Here is a 13,267-nt window from a genome sequence, read left to right on the forward strand (position 1 = left end):
TTGTAGTGTATTGGAGTGTTTTGGATTTAGTGTTTAGAAGCGAGAATTTTGGAGTGTTTTATATAATGTTGTAGTGTTCTGGTGTGTTTTGGACTGTTTTGGAGTGTTGTGGAGTGCTCTGGTGTGTTTTTGACTTATGTCGTGTTTTGAAGTGGATCGGAGTGTTTGGGAGTGACTGTTTTGAAGCTAGTGTTTTGGAGTGTTTCAGAGGGTTTCGGAGTGTATGGGACTCTTTTGGCGTGTTTGGGGGTGTTTTGGACTCTTTTAGTGTGTTTTGGATCGTTTTGGTGTGCTGTTGAGTGTTTTGGAGTGAGTGCTTAGTAGCCAGTGTTATGGAGGGTTCTGAAGTGTTTCGCAGTGCATGGGACTATTTTGGAGTGTTTGGGAGTGTGTCGGAGTGTTTTGAAGTGTATTGGAGTGTTTTGGATGGAATGTTTAGGAAGCGAGAATTTGGGAGTGTTTTGGACTGTTTTGGAGTGTTGTGGAGTGTTTTCGTGCGTTTTTGAGTTATGTCGTGTTTTGAAGTGTTTTGGAGTGGATTGGAGTGTTTGGGAGTGACTGTTTTGAACCGAGTGTTTTGGAGTGTTGTGGAGTGTTCTGGTGTGTTTTTGAGTTATGCTGTGTTTTAAGTGGATTGGAGTGGATTGGACCGAGTGTTTTGGAGCGCTTTGTAGTGTTTTGGAGTGTTTTGGTGTTTTGGTGTGTTTTGGACTGATTTGGAGTGTTGTGGAGTGCTCTGGTGTGTTTTTGAGTTATGTGTTTTGAAGTGTTTTGGAGTGGATTGGAGTGTTTGGGATTGATTGCTTTGAACCGAGTGTTTTGGACTGTTTTGGAGTGTTGTGAAGTTTTTGAAGTGTTTCGTAGTGTATGCGACTGTATTGGAGAGTTTGGAAGTGTGTTGGAGTGTTGTGCAGTATTTTGTAGCGTATTGGAGTGTTTTGGATTGAGTGTTTAGAAGCGAGAATTTTCGAGTGTTTGGGAGTGTTTTGTAGTGTTTTATATTGTTTTGGGGTGTTTTGGACTGTTTTGGATTGTTGTGGCGTGTTCTGGTGTGTATTTGAGTTATGTCGTGTTTTGAAGTGGATCGGAGTGTGTTTTGAAGCGAGTGTTTTGGAGTGTTTTAGAGGGTTTCGAAATGTATGGTACTCTTCTGGAGTGTTTGGGAGAGTGTTGGAGTGTTGTGCAGTGTTTTGTAGTGTATTGGAGTGTTTTGGATTTAGTGTTTAGAAGCGAGAATTTTCGAGTGTTTGGGAGCGTTTTGGAGTGTTTTATATAATGTTGTGGTGTTCTGGTGTGTTTTGGACTGTTTTGGAGTGTTGTGGAGTGCTCTGGTGTCTTTTTGACTTATGTCGTGTTTTGAAGTGGATCGGAGTGTTTGGGAGTGACTGTTTTGAAGCTAGTGTTTTGGAGTGTTTCAGAGGGTTTCGAAGTGTATGGGACTCTTTTGGCGTGTTTGGGAGTGTTTTGGACTCTTTTAGTGTGTTTTGGATCGTTTTGGTGTGCTGTTGGGTGTTTTGGAGTGAGTGCTTAGTAGCCAGTGTTATGGAGGGTTTTGAAGTGTTTCGCAGTGTATGGGACTGTTTTGGAGTGTTTGGGAGTGTGTCGGAGTATTTTGAAGTGTATTGGAGTGTTTTGGATATAATGTTTAGAAGCGAGAATTTGGGAGTGTTTTGGACTGTTTTGGAGTGTTGTGGAGTGTTTTGGTGCGTATTTGAGTTATGTCGTGTTTTGAAGTGTTTTGGAGTGGATTGGAGTGTTTGGGAGTGACTGTTTTGGACCGAGTGTTTTGGAGTGTTGTGGAGTGTTCTGGTGTGTTTTTGAGTTCTGTCGTGTTTTGAAGTGGATTCGAGTGTATTGGAGTGTTTGGAATTGACTGCTTTGAACCGAATGTTTTGGACTGTTTTGGAGTGTTGTGAAGTGTTTTGAAGTGTTTCGTAGTGTATGGGACTGTTTCGGAGAGTTTGGAAGTTTGTGGGAGTGTCGTGCAGTGTTTTGTAGTGTATTGGAGTGTTTTGGATTGAGTGTTTAGAAGCGAAAATTTTCGAGTGTTTGGGAGTGACTGTTTTGAACCGAGTGTGTTGGAGCGTTTTGTAGTGTATTGGTGTGTTTTGGATTGAGTGTTTAGAAGCGAGAATTTTCGAGTGTTTGGGAGTGTTTTGGAGTGGTTATATTGTTTTGGAGTGTTTTGGTGTTTTGGTGTGTTTTGGACTGATTTGGAGTGTTGTGGAGTGCTCTGGTGTGTTTTTGAGTTATGTGTTTTGAAGTGTTTTGGAATGGATTGGAGTGTTTGGATTGACTGCTTTGAACCGAGTGTTTTGGACTGTTTTGGAGTGTTGTGGAGTGTTCTGGTGTGTTTTTGACTTATGTCGTGTTCTGAAGTGGATCGGAGTGTTTGGGAGTGACTGTTCTGAACTGAGTGTTTTGGACTGTTTTGGAATGCTGTGAAGTGTTTCGTAGTGTATGGGACTGTTTTGGAGAGTTTGGAAGTGTGTTGGAGTGTTGTGCAGTGTTTTGTAGTGTATTGGAGTGTTTTGGATTTAATGTTTAGAAGCGAGAATTTTCGAGTGTTTGGGAGTGTTTTGGAGTGTTTTATATTGTTTTGGGGTGTATTGGACTGTTTTGGATTGTTGTGGCGTGTTCTGGTGTGTATTTGAGTTATGTCGTGTTTTGAAGTGGATCGGAGTGTTTCGAATTGACTCTTTTGAAGCGAGTGTTTTGGAGTGTTTTAGAGGGTTTCGAAGTGTATGGGACTCTTCTGGAGTGTTTGGGAGAGTGTTGGAGTGTTGTGCAGTGTTTTGTAGTGTATTGGAGTGTTTTGGATATAGTGTTTAGAAGCGAGAATTTTCGAGTGTTTGGGAGCGTTTTGGAGTGTTTTATATAATGTTGTGGTGTTCTTCTGTGTTTTGGACTCTTTTCGAGTGTTGTGGAGTGTTCTGGTGTGTTTTTGACTTATGTCGTGTTTTGAAGTGGATCGGAGTGTTTGGGAGTGACTGTTTTGAAGCTGGTGTTTTGGAGTGTTTCAGAGGGTTTCGAAGTGTATGGGACTCTTTTGGCGTGTTTGGGAGTGTTTTGGACTCTTTTAGTGTGTTTTGGATCGTTTTGGTGTGCTGTTGGGTGTTTTGGAGTGAGTGCTTAGTAGCCAGTGTTATGGAGGGTTTTGAAGTGTTTCGCAGTGTATGGGACTGTTTTGGTGTGTTTTGGACTGTTTTGGAGTGTTGTGGAATGTTCTGGTGTGTTTTTGACTTATGTCGTGTTTTGAAGTGGATCGGAGTGGATTGGAGTGTTTGGGAGTGACGGTTTTGAACCGAGTGTTTTGGAGCGTTTTGTAGTGTATTGGAGTGTTTCGGATTGACTGTTTAGAAGCGAGAATTTTCGAGTGTTTTGGAGTGCTGTGGAGTGTTCTGGTGTGTTTTTGAGTTATGTCGTGTTTTGATGTGGATTGGAGTGGATTGGAGTGTTTGGGATTGACTGCTTTGAACCGAGTGTTTTGGACTGTTTTGGAGTGTTGTGAAGTGTTTTGAAGTGTTTCGTAGTGTATGGGACTGTTTTGCAGAGTTTGGAAGTGTGTTGGAGTGTTGTGCAGTGTTTTGTAGTGTATTGGAGTGTTTTGGATTTAATGTTTAGAAGCGAGAATTTTCGAGTGTTTGGGAGTGTTTTGGAGTGTTTTATATTGTTTTGGGGTGTTTTGGACTGTTTTGGATTGTTGTGGCTTGTTCTGGTGTGTATTTGAGTTATGTCGTGTTTTGAAGTGGATCGGAGTGCTAAGAATTGACTCTTTTGAAGCGAGTGTTTTGGATTGTTTTAGAGGGTTTCGAAGTGTATGGGACTCTTCTGGAGTGTTTGGGAGAGTGTTGGAGTGTTGTGCAGTGTTTTGTAGTGTATTGGAGTGTTTTGGATTTAGTGTTTAGAAGCGAGAATTTTCGAGTGTTTGGGAGCGTTTTGGAGTGTTTTATATAATGTTGTGGTGTTCTGGTGTGTTTTGGACTGTTTTGGAGTGTTGTGGAGTGCTCTGGTGTGTTTTTGACTTATGTCGTGTTTTGAAGTGGATCGGAGTGTTTGGGAGTGACTGTTTTGAAGCTAGTGTTTTGGAGTGTTTAAGAGGGTTTCGAAGTGTATGGGACTCTTTTGGCGTGTTTGGGAGTGTTTTGGACTCTTTTAGTGTGTTTTGGATCGTTTTGGTGTGCTGTTGGGTGTTTTGGAGTGAGTGCTTAGTAGCCAGTGTTATGGAGGGTTTTGAAGTGTTTCGCAGTGTATGGGACTGTTTTGGAGTGTTTGGGAGTGTGTCGGAGTGTTTTGAAGTGTATTGGAGTGTTTTGGATATAATGTTTAGAAGCGAGAATTTGGGAGTGTTTTGGACTGTTTTGGAGTGTTGTGGAGTGTTTTGGTGCGTATTTGAGTTATGTCGTGTTTTGAAGTGTTTTGGAGTGGATTGGAGTGTTTGGGAGTGACTGTTTTGGACCGAGTGTTTTGGAGTGTTGTGGAGTGTTCTGGTGTGTTTTTGAGTTCTGTCGTGTTTTGAAGTGGATTCGAGTGTATTGGAGTGTTTGGAATTGACTGCTTTGAACCGAATGTTTTGGACTGTTTTGGAGTGTTGTGAAGTGTTTTGAAGTGTTTCGTAGTGTATGGGACTGTTTCGGAGAGTTTGGAAGTTTGTGGGAGTGTCGTGCAGTGTTTCGTAGTGTATTGGAGTGTTTTGGATTGAGTGTTTAGAAGCGAGAATTTTCGAGTGTTTGGGATTATTTTGGAGTGTTTTATATTGTGTTGTGGTGTTTTGGTGTGTTTTGGACTGTTTTGGAGTGTTGTGGAGTGTCCTGGTGTGTTTTTGTCTTATGTCGTGTTTTGAAGTGGATCGGAGTGTTTGGGAGTGACTGTTCTGAACTGAGTGTTCTGGACTGTTTTGGAATGCTGTGAAGTGTTTCGTAGTGTATGGGACTGTTTTGCAGAGTTTGGAAGTGTGTTGGAGTGTTGTGCAGTGTTTTGTAGTGCATTGGAGTGTTTTGGATTTAATGTTTAGAAGCGAGAATTTTCGTGTGTTTGGGAGTGTTTTGGAGTGTTTTATATTGTTTTGGGGTGTTTTGGACTCTTTTGGCGTGTTTGGGAGTGTTTTGGACTGTTTTAGTGTGTTTTGGATCGTTTTGGTGTGCTGTTGGGTGTTTTGGAGTGAGTGCTTAGTAGCCAGTGTTATGGAGGGTTTTCAAGTGTTTCGCAGTGTATGGGACTGTTTTGGAGTGTTTGGGAGTGTGTCGGAGTGTTTTGAAGTGTATTGAAGTGTTTTGGATAGAATGTTTAGAAGCGAGAATTTGGGAGTGTTTTGGACTGTTTTGGAGTGTTGTGGAGTGTTTTGGTGCGTTTTTGAGTTATGTCGTGTTTTGAAGTGTTTTGGAGTGGATTGGAGTGTTTGGGAGTGACTGTTTTGGACCGAGTGTTTTGGAGTGTTGTGGAGTGTTCTGGTGTGTTTTTGAGTTCTGTCGTGTTTTGAAGTGGATTCGAGTGTATTGGAGTGTTTGGAATTGACTGCTTTGAACCGAATGTTTTGGACTGTTTTGGAGTGTTGTGAAGTGTTTTGAAGTGTTTCGTAGTGTATGGGACTGTTTCGGAGAGTTTGGAAGTGTGTTGGAGTGTCTTGCAGTGTTTTGTAGTGTATTGGAGTGTTTTGGATTGAGTGTTTAGAAGCGAAAATTTTCGAGTGTTTGGGAGTGTTTTGGAGTGTTTTATATTGTGTTGTGGTGTTTTGGTGTGTTTTGGACTGTTTTGGAGTGTTGTGGAATGTTCTGGTGTGTTTTTGACTTATGTCGTGTTTTGAAGTGGATCGGAGTGGATTGGAGTGTTTGGGAGTGACGGTTTTGAACCGAGTGTTTTGGAGCGTTTTGTAGTGCATTGGAGTGTTTTGGATTGACTGTTTAGAAGCGAGAATTTTCGAGTGTTTTGGAGTGCTGTGGAGTGTTCTGGTGTGTTTTTGAGTTATGTCGTGTTTTGATGTGGATTGGAGTGGATTGGAGTGTTTGGGATTGACTGCTTTGAACCGAGTGTTTTGGACTGTTTTGGAGTGTTGTGAAGTGTTTTGAAGTGTTTCGTAGTGTATGGGACTGTTTTGCAGAGTTTGGAAGTGTGTTGGAGTGTTGTGCAGTGTTTTGTAGTGTATTGGAGTGTTTTGGATTTAATGTTTAGAAGCGAGAATTTTCGAGTGTTTGGGAGTGTTTTGGAGTGTTTTATATTGTTTTGGGGTGTTTTGCACTGTTTTGGATTGTTGTGGCTTGTTCTGGTGTGTATTTGAGTTATGTCGTGTTTTGAAGTGGATCGGAGTGTTTAGAATTGACTCTTTTGAAGCGAGTGTTTTGGATTGTTTTAGAGGGTTTCGAAGTGTATGGGACTCTTCTGGAGTGTTTGGGAGAGTGTTGGAGTGTTGTGCAGTGTTTTGTAGTGTATTGGAGTGTTTTGGATTTAGTATTTAGAAGCGAGAATTTTCGAGTGTTTGGGAGCGTTTTGGAGTGTTTTATATAATGTTGTGGTGTTCTGGTGTGTTTTGGACTGTTTTGGAGTGTTGTGGAGTGTTCTGGTGTGTTTTTGACTTATGTCGTGTTTTGAAGTGGATCGGAGTGTTTGGGAGTGTCTGTTTTGAAGCTAGTGTTTTGGAGTGTTTCAGAGGGTTTCGAAGTGTATGGGACTCTTTTGGCGTGTTTGGGAGTGTTTTGGACTCTTTTAGTGTGTTTTGGATCGTTTTGGTGTGCTGTTGGGTGTTTTGGAGTGAGTGCTTAGTAGCCAGTGTTATGGAGGGTTTTGAAGTGTTTCGCAGTGTATGGGACTGTTTTGGAGTGTTTGGGAGTGTGTCGGAGTGTTTTGAAGTGTATTGGAGTGTTTTGGATATAATGTTTAGAAGCGAGAATTTGGGAGTGTTTTGGACTGTTTTGGAGTGTTGTGGAGTGTTTTGGTGCGTTTTTGAGTTATGTCGTGTTTTGAAGTGTTTTGGAGTGGATTGGAGTGTTTGGGAGTGACTGTTTTGGACCGAGTGTTTTGGAGTGTTGTGGAGTGTTCTGGTGTGTTTTTGAGTTCTGTCGTGTTTTGAAGTGGATTCGAGTGTATTGGAGTGTTTGGAATTGACTGCTTTGAACCGAATGTTTTGGACTGTTTTGGAGTGTTGTGAAGTGTTTTGAAGTGTTTCGTAGTGTATGGGACTGTTTCGGAGAGTTTGGAAGTTTGTGGGAGTGTCGTGCAGTGTTTTGTAGTGTATTGGAGTGTTTTGGATTGAGTGTTTAGAAGCGAAAATTTTCGAGTGTTTGGGAGTGACTGTTTTGAACCGAGTGTGTTGGAGCGTTTTGTAGTGTATTGGTGTGTTTTGGATTGAGTGTTTAGAAGCGAGAATTTTCGAGTGTTTGGGAGTGTTTTGGAGTGGTTATATTGTTTTGGAGTGTTTTGGTGTTTTGGTGTGTTTTGGACTGATTTGGAGTGTTGTGGAGTGCTCTGGTGTGTTTTTGAGTTATGTGTTTTGAAGTGTTTTGGAATGGATTGGAGTGTTTGGATTGACTGCTTTGAACCGAGTGTTTTGGACTGTTTTGGAGTGTTGTGGAGTGTTCTGGTGTGTTTTTGACTTATGTCGTGTTCTGAAGTGGATCGGAGTGTTTGGGAGTGACTGTTCTGAACTGAGTGTTTTGGACTGTTTTGGAATGCTGTGAAGTGTTTCGTAGTGTATGGGACTGTTTTGGAGAGTTTGGAAGTGTGTTGGAGTGTTGTGCAGTGTTTTGTAGTGTATTGGAGTGTTTTGGATTTAATGTTTAGAAGCGAGAATTTTCGAGTGTTTGGGAGTGTTTTGGAGTGTTTTATATTGTTTTGGGGTGTATTGGACTGTTTTGGATTGTTGTGGCGTGTTCTGGTGTGTATTTGAGTTATGTCGTGTTTTGAAGTGGATCGGAGTGTTTCGAATTGACTCTTTTGAAGCGAGTGTTTTGGAGTGTTTTAGAGGGTTTCGAAGTGTATGGGACTCTTCTGGAGTGTTTGGGAGAGTGTTGGAGTGTTGTGCAGTGTTTTGTAGTGTATTGGAGTGTTTTGGATATAGTGTTTAGAAGCGAGAATTTTCGAGTGTTTGGGAGCGTTTTGGAGCGTTTTATATAATGTTGTGGTGTTCTTCTGTGTTTTGGACTGTTTTCGAGTGTTGTGGAGTGTTCTGGTGTGTTTTTGACTTATGTCGTGTTTTGAAGTGGATCGGAGTGTTTGGGAGTGACTGTTTTGAAGCTGGTGTTTTGGAGTGTTTCAGAGGGTTTCGAAGTGTATGGGACTCTTTTGGCGTGTTTGGGAGTGTTTTGGACTCTTTTAGTGTGTTTTGGATCGTTTTGGTGTGCTGTTGGGTGTTTTGGAGTGAGTGCTTAGTAGCCAGTGTTATGGAGGGTTTTGAAGTGTTTCGCAGTGTATGGGACTGTTTTGGTGTGTTTTGGACTGTTTTGGAGTGTTGTGGAATGTTCTGGTGTGTTTTTGACTTATGTCGTGTTTTGAAGTGGATCGGAGTGGATTGGAGTGTTTGGGAGTGACGGTTTTGAACCGAGTGTTTTGGAGCGTTTTGTAGTGTATTGGAGTGTTTTGGATTGACTGTTTAGAAGCGAGAATTTTCGAGTGTTTTGGAGTGCTGTGGAGTGTTCTGGTGTGTTTTTGAGTTATGTCGTGTTTTGATGTGGATTGGAGTGGATTGGAGTGTTTGGGATTGACTGCTTTGAACCGAGTGTTTTGGACTGTTTTGGAGTGTTGTGAAGTGTTTTGAAGTGTTTCGTAGTGTATGGGACTGTTTTGCAGAGTTTGGAAGTGTGTTGGAGTGTTGTGCAGTGTTTTGTAGTGTATTGGAGTGTTTTGGATTTAATGTTTAGAAGCGAGAATTTTCGAGTGTTTGGGAGTGTTTTGGAGTGTTTTATATTGTTTTGGGGTGTTTTGGACTGTTTTGGATTGTTGTGGCTTGTTCTGGTGTGTATTTGAGTTATGTCGTGTTTTGAAGTGGATCGGAGTGCTAAGAATTGACTCTTTTGAAGCGAGTGTTTTGGATTGTTTTAGAGGGTTTCGAAGTGTATGGGACTCTTCTGGAGTGTTTGGGAGAGTGTTGGAGTGTTGTGCAGTGTTTTGTAGTGTATTGGAGTGTTTTGGATTTAGTGTTTAGAAGCGAGAATTTTCGAGTGTTTGGGAGCGTTTTGGAGTGTTTTATATAATGTTGTGGTGTTCTGGTGTGTTTTGGACTGTTTTGGAGTGTTGTGGAGTGCTCTGGTGTGTTTTTGACTTATGTCGTGTTTTGAAGTGGATCGGAGTGTTTGGGAGTGACTGTTTTGAAGCTAGTGTTTTGGAGTGTTTAAGAGGGTTTCGAAGTGTATGGGACTCTTTTGGCGTGTTTGGGAGTGTTTTGGACTCTTTTAGTGTGTTTTGGATCGTTTTGGTGTGCTGTTGGGTGTTTTGGAGTGAGTGCTTAGTAGCCAGTGTTATGGAGGGTTTTGAAGTGTTTCGCAGTGTATGGGACTGTTTTGGAGTGTTTGGGAGTGTGTCGGAGTGTTTTGAAGTGTATTGGAGTGTTTTGGATATAATGTTTAGAAGCGAGAATTTGGGAGTGTTTTGGACTGTTTTGGAGTGTTGTGGAGTGTTTTGGTGCGTATTTGAGTTATGTCGTGTTTTGAAGTGTTTTGGAGTGGATTGGAGTGTTTGGGAGTGACTGTTTTGGACCGAGTGTTTTGGAGTGTTGTGGAGTGTTCTGGTGTGTTTTTGAGTTCTGTCGTGTTTTGAAGTGGATTCGAGTGTATTGGAGTGTTTGGAATTGACTGCTTTGAACCGAATGTTTTGGACTGTTTTGGAGTGTTTGGAAGTTTGTTGAGTGTCTTGCAGTGTTTTGTAGTGTATTGGAGTGTTTTGGATTGAGTGTTTAGAAGCGAAAATTTCGAGTGTTTGGGAGTGTTTTGGAGTGTTTTATATTGTGTTGTGGTGTTTTGGTGTGTTTTGGACTGTTTTGGAGTGTTGTGGAATGTTCTGGTGTGTTTTTGACTTATGTCGTGTTTTGAAGTGGATCGGAGTGGATTGGAGTGTTTGGGAGTGACGGTTTTGAACCGAGTGTTTTGGAGCGTTTTGTAGTGCATTGGAGTGTTTTGGATTGACTGTTTAGAAGCGAGAATTTTCGAGTGTTTTGGAGTGCTGTGGAGTGTTCTGGTGTGTTTTTGAGTTATGTCGTGTTTTGATGTGGATTGGAGTGGATTGGAGTGTTTGGGATTGACTGCTTTGAACCGAGTGTTTTGGACTGTTTTGGAGTGTTGTGAAGTGTTTTGAAGTGTTTCGTAGTGTATGGGACTGTTTTGCAGAGTTGGAAGTGTGTTGGAGTGTTGTGCAGTGTTTTGTAGTGTATTGGAGTGTTTTGGATTTAATGTTTAGAAGCGAGAATTTTCGAGTGTTTGGGAGTGTTTTGGAGTGTTTTATATTGTTTTGGGGTGTTTTGCACTGTTTTGGATTGTTGTGGCTTGTTCTGGTGTGTATTTGAGTTATGTCGTGTTTTGAAGTGGATCGGAGTGTTTAGAATTGACTCTTTTGAAGCGAGTGTTTTGGATTGTTTTAGAGGGTTTCGAAGTGTATGGGACTCTTCTGGAGTGTTTGGGAGAGTGTTGGAGTGTTGTGCAGTGTTTTGTAGTGTATTGGAGTGTTTTGGATTTAGTATTTAGAAGCGAGAATTTTCGAGTGTTTGGGAGCGTTTTGGAGTGTTTTATATAATGTTGTGGTGTTCTGGTGTGTTTTGGACTGTTTTGGAGTGTTGTGGAGTGTTCTGGTGTGTTTTTGACTTATGTCGTGTTTTGAAGTGGATCGGAGTGTTTGGGAGTGTCTGTTTTGAAGCTAGTGTTTTGGAGTGTTTCAGAGGGTTTCGAAGTGTATGGGACTCTTTTGGCGTGTTTGGGAGTGTTTTGGACTCTTTTAGTGTGTTTTGGATCGTTTTGGTGTGCTGTTGGGTGTTTTGGAGTGAGTGCTTAGTAGCCAGTGTTATGGAGGGTTTTGAAGTGTTTCGCAGTGTATGGGACTGTTTTGGAGTGTTTGGGAGTGTGTCGGAGTGTTTTGAAGTGTATTGGAGTGTTTTGGATATAATGTTTAGAAGCGAGAATTTGGGAGTGTTTTGGACTGTTTTGGAGTGTTGTGGAGTGTTTTGGTGCGTTTTTGAGTTATGTCGTGTTTTGAAGTGTTTTGGAGTGGATTGGAGTGTTTGGGAGTGACTGTTTTGGACCGAGTGTTTTGGAGTGTTGTGGAGTGTTCTGGTGTGTTTTTGAGTTCTGTCGTGTTTTGAAGTGGATTCGAGTGTATTGGAGTGTTTGGAATTGACTGCTTTGAACCGAATGTTTTGGACTGTTTTGGAGTGTTGTGAAGTGTTTTGAAGTGTTTCGTAGTGTATGGGACTGTTTCGGAGAGTTTGGAAGTTTGTGGGAGTGTCGTGCAGTGTTTTGTAGTGTATTGGAGTGTTTTGGATTGAGTGTTTAGAAGCGAAAATTTTCGAGTGTTTGGGAGTGACTGTTTTGAACCGAGTGTGTTGGAGCGTTTTGTAGTGTATTGGTGTGTTTGGATTGAGTGTTTAGAAGCGAGAATTTTCGAGTGTTTGGGAGTGTTTTGGAGTGGTTATATTGTTTTGGAGTGTTTTGGTGTTTTGGTGTGTTTTGGACTGATTTGGAGTGTTGTGGAGTGCTCTGGTGTGTTTTTGAGTTATGTGTTTTGAAGTGTTTTGGAATGGATTGGAGTGTTTGGATTGACTGCTTTGAACCGAGTGTTTTGGACTGTTTTGGAGTGTTGTGGAGTGTTCTGGTGTGTTTTTGACTTATGTCGTGTTCTGAAGTGGATCGGAGTGTTTGGGAGTGACTGTTCTGAACTGAGTGTTTTGGACTGTTTTGGAATGCTGTGAAGTGTTTCGTAGTGTATGGGACTGTTTTGGAGAGTTTGGAAGTGTGTTGGAGTGTTGTGCAGTGTTTTGTAGTGTATTGGAGTGTTTTGGATTTAATGTTTAGAAGCGAGAATTTTCGAGTGTTTGGGAGTGTTTTGGAGTGTTTTATATTGTTTTGGGGTGTATTGGACTGTTTTGGATTGTTGTGGCGTGTTCTGGTGTGTATTTGAGTTATGTCGTGTTTTGAAGTGGATCGGAGTGTTTCGAATTGACTCTTTTGAAGCGAGTGTTTTGGAGTGTTTTAGAGGGTTTCGAAGTGTATGGGACTCTTCTGGAGTGTTTGGGAGAGTGTTGGAGTGTTGTGCAGTGTTTTGTAGTGTATTGGAGTGTTTTGGATATAGTGTTTAGAAGCGAGAATTTTCGAGTGTTTGGGAGCGTTTTGGAGTGTTTTATATAATGTTGTGGTGTTCTTCTGTGTTTTGGACTGTTTTCGAGTGTTGTGGAGTGTTCTGGGTGTGTTTTTGACTTATGTCGTGTTTGAAGTGGATCGGAGTGTTTGGGAGTGACTGTTTTGAAGCTGGTGTTTTGGAGTGTTTCAGAGGGTTTCGAAGTGTATGGGACTCTTTTGGCGTGTTTGGGAGTGTTTTGGACTCTTTTAGTGTGTTTTGGATCGTTTTGGTGTGCTGTTGGGTGTTTTGGAGTGAGTGCTTAGTAGCCAGTGTTATGGAGGGTTTTGAAGTGTTTCGCAGTGTATGGGACTGTTTTGGTGTGTTTTGGACTGTTTTGGAGTGTTGTGGAATGTTCTGGTGTGTTTTTGACTTATGTCGTGTTTTGAAGTGGATCGGAGTGGATTGGAGTGTTTGGGAGTGACGGTTTTGAACCGAGTGTTTTGGAGCGTTTTGTAGTGTATTGGAGTGTTTTGGATTGACTGTTTAGAAGCGAGAATTTTCGAGTGTTTTGGAGTGCTGTGGAGTGTTCTGGTGTGTTTTTGAGTTATGTCGTGTTTTGATGTGGATTGGAGTGGATTGGAGTGTTTGGGATTGACTGCTTTGAACCGAGTGTTTTGGACTGTTTTGGAGTGTTGTGAAGTGTTTTGAAGTGTTTCGTAGTGTATGGGACTGTTTTGCAGAGTTTGGAAGTGTGTTGGAGTGTTGTGCAGTGTTTTGTAGTGTATTGGAGTGTTTTGGATTTAATGTTTAGAAGCGAGAATTTCGAGTGTTTGGGAGTGTTTTGGAGTGTTTTATATTGTTTTGGGGTGTTTTGGACTGTTTTGGATTGTTGTGGCTTGTTCTGGTGTGTATTTGAGTTATGTCGTGTTTTGAAGTGGATCGGAGTGCTAAGAATTGACTCTTTTGAAGCGAGTGTTTTGGATTGTTTTAGAGGGTTTCGAAGTGTATGGGACTCTTC

The sequence above is a fragment of the Somniosus microcephalus genome, unplaced genomic scaffold (genome assembly GCF_052327205.1).
Source record: "Somniosus microcephalus isolate GS21.2 unplaced genomic scaffold, FLI_Smic_1.0 unresolved_chr5, whole genome shotgun sequence".
NCBI classification, from domain to species: Eukaryota; Metazoa; Chordata; class Chondrichthyes; order Squaliformes; family Somniosidae; genus Somniosus; species Somniosus microcephalus.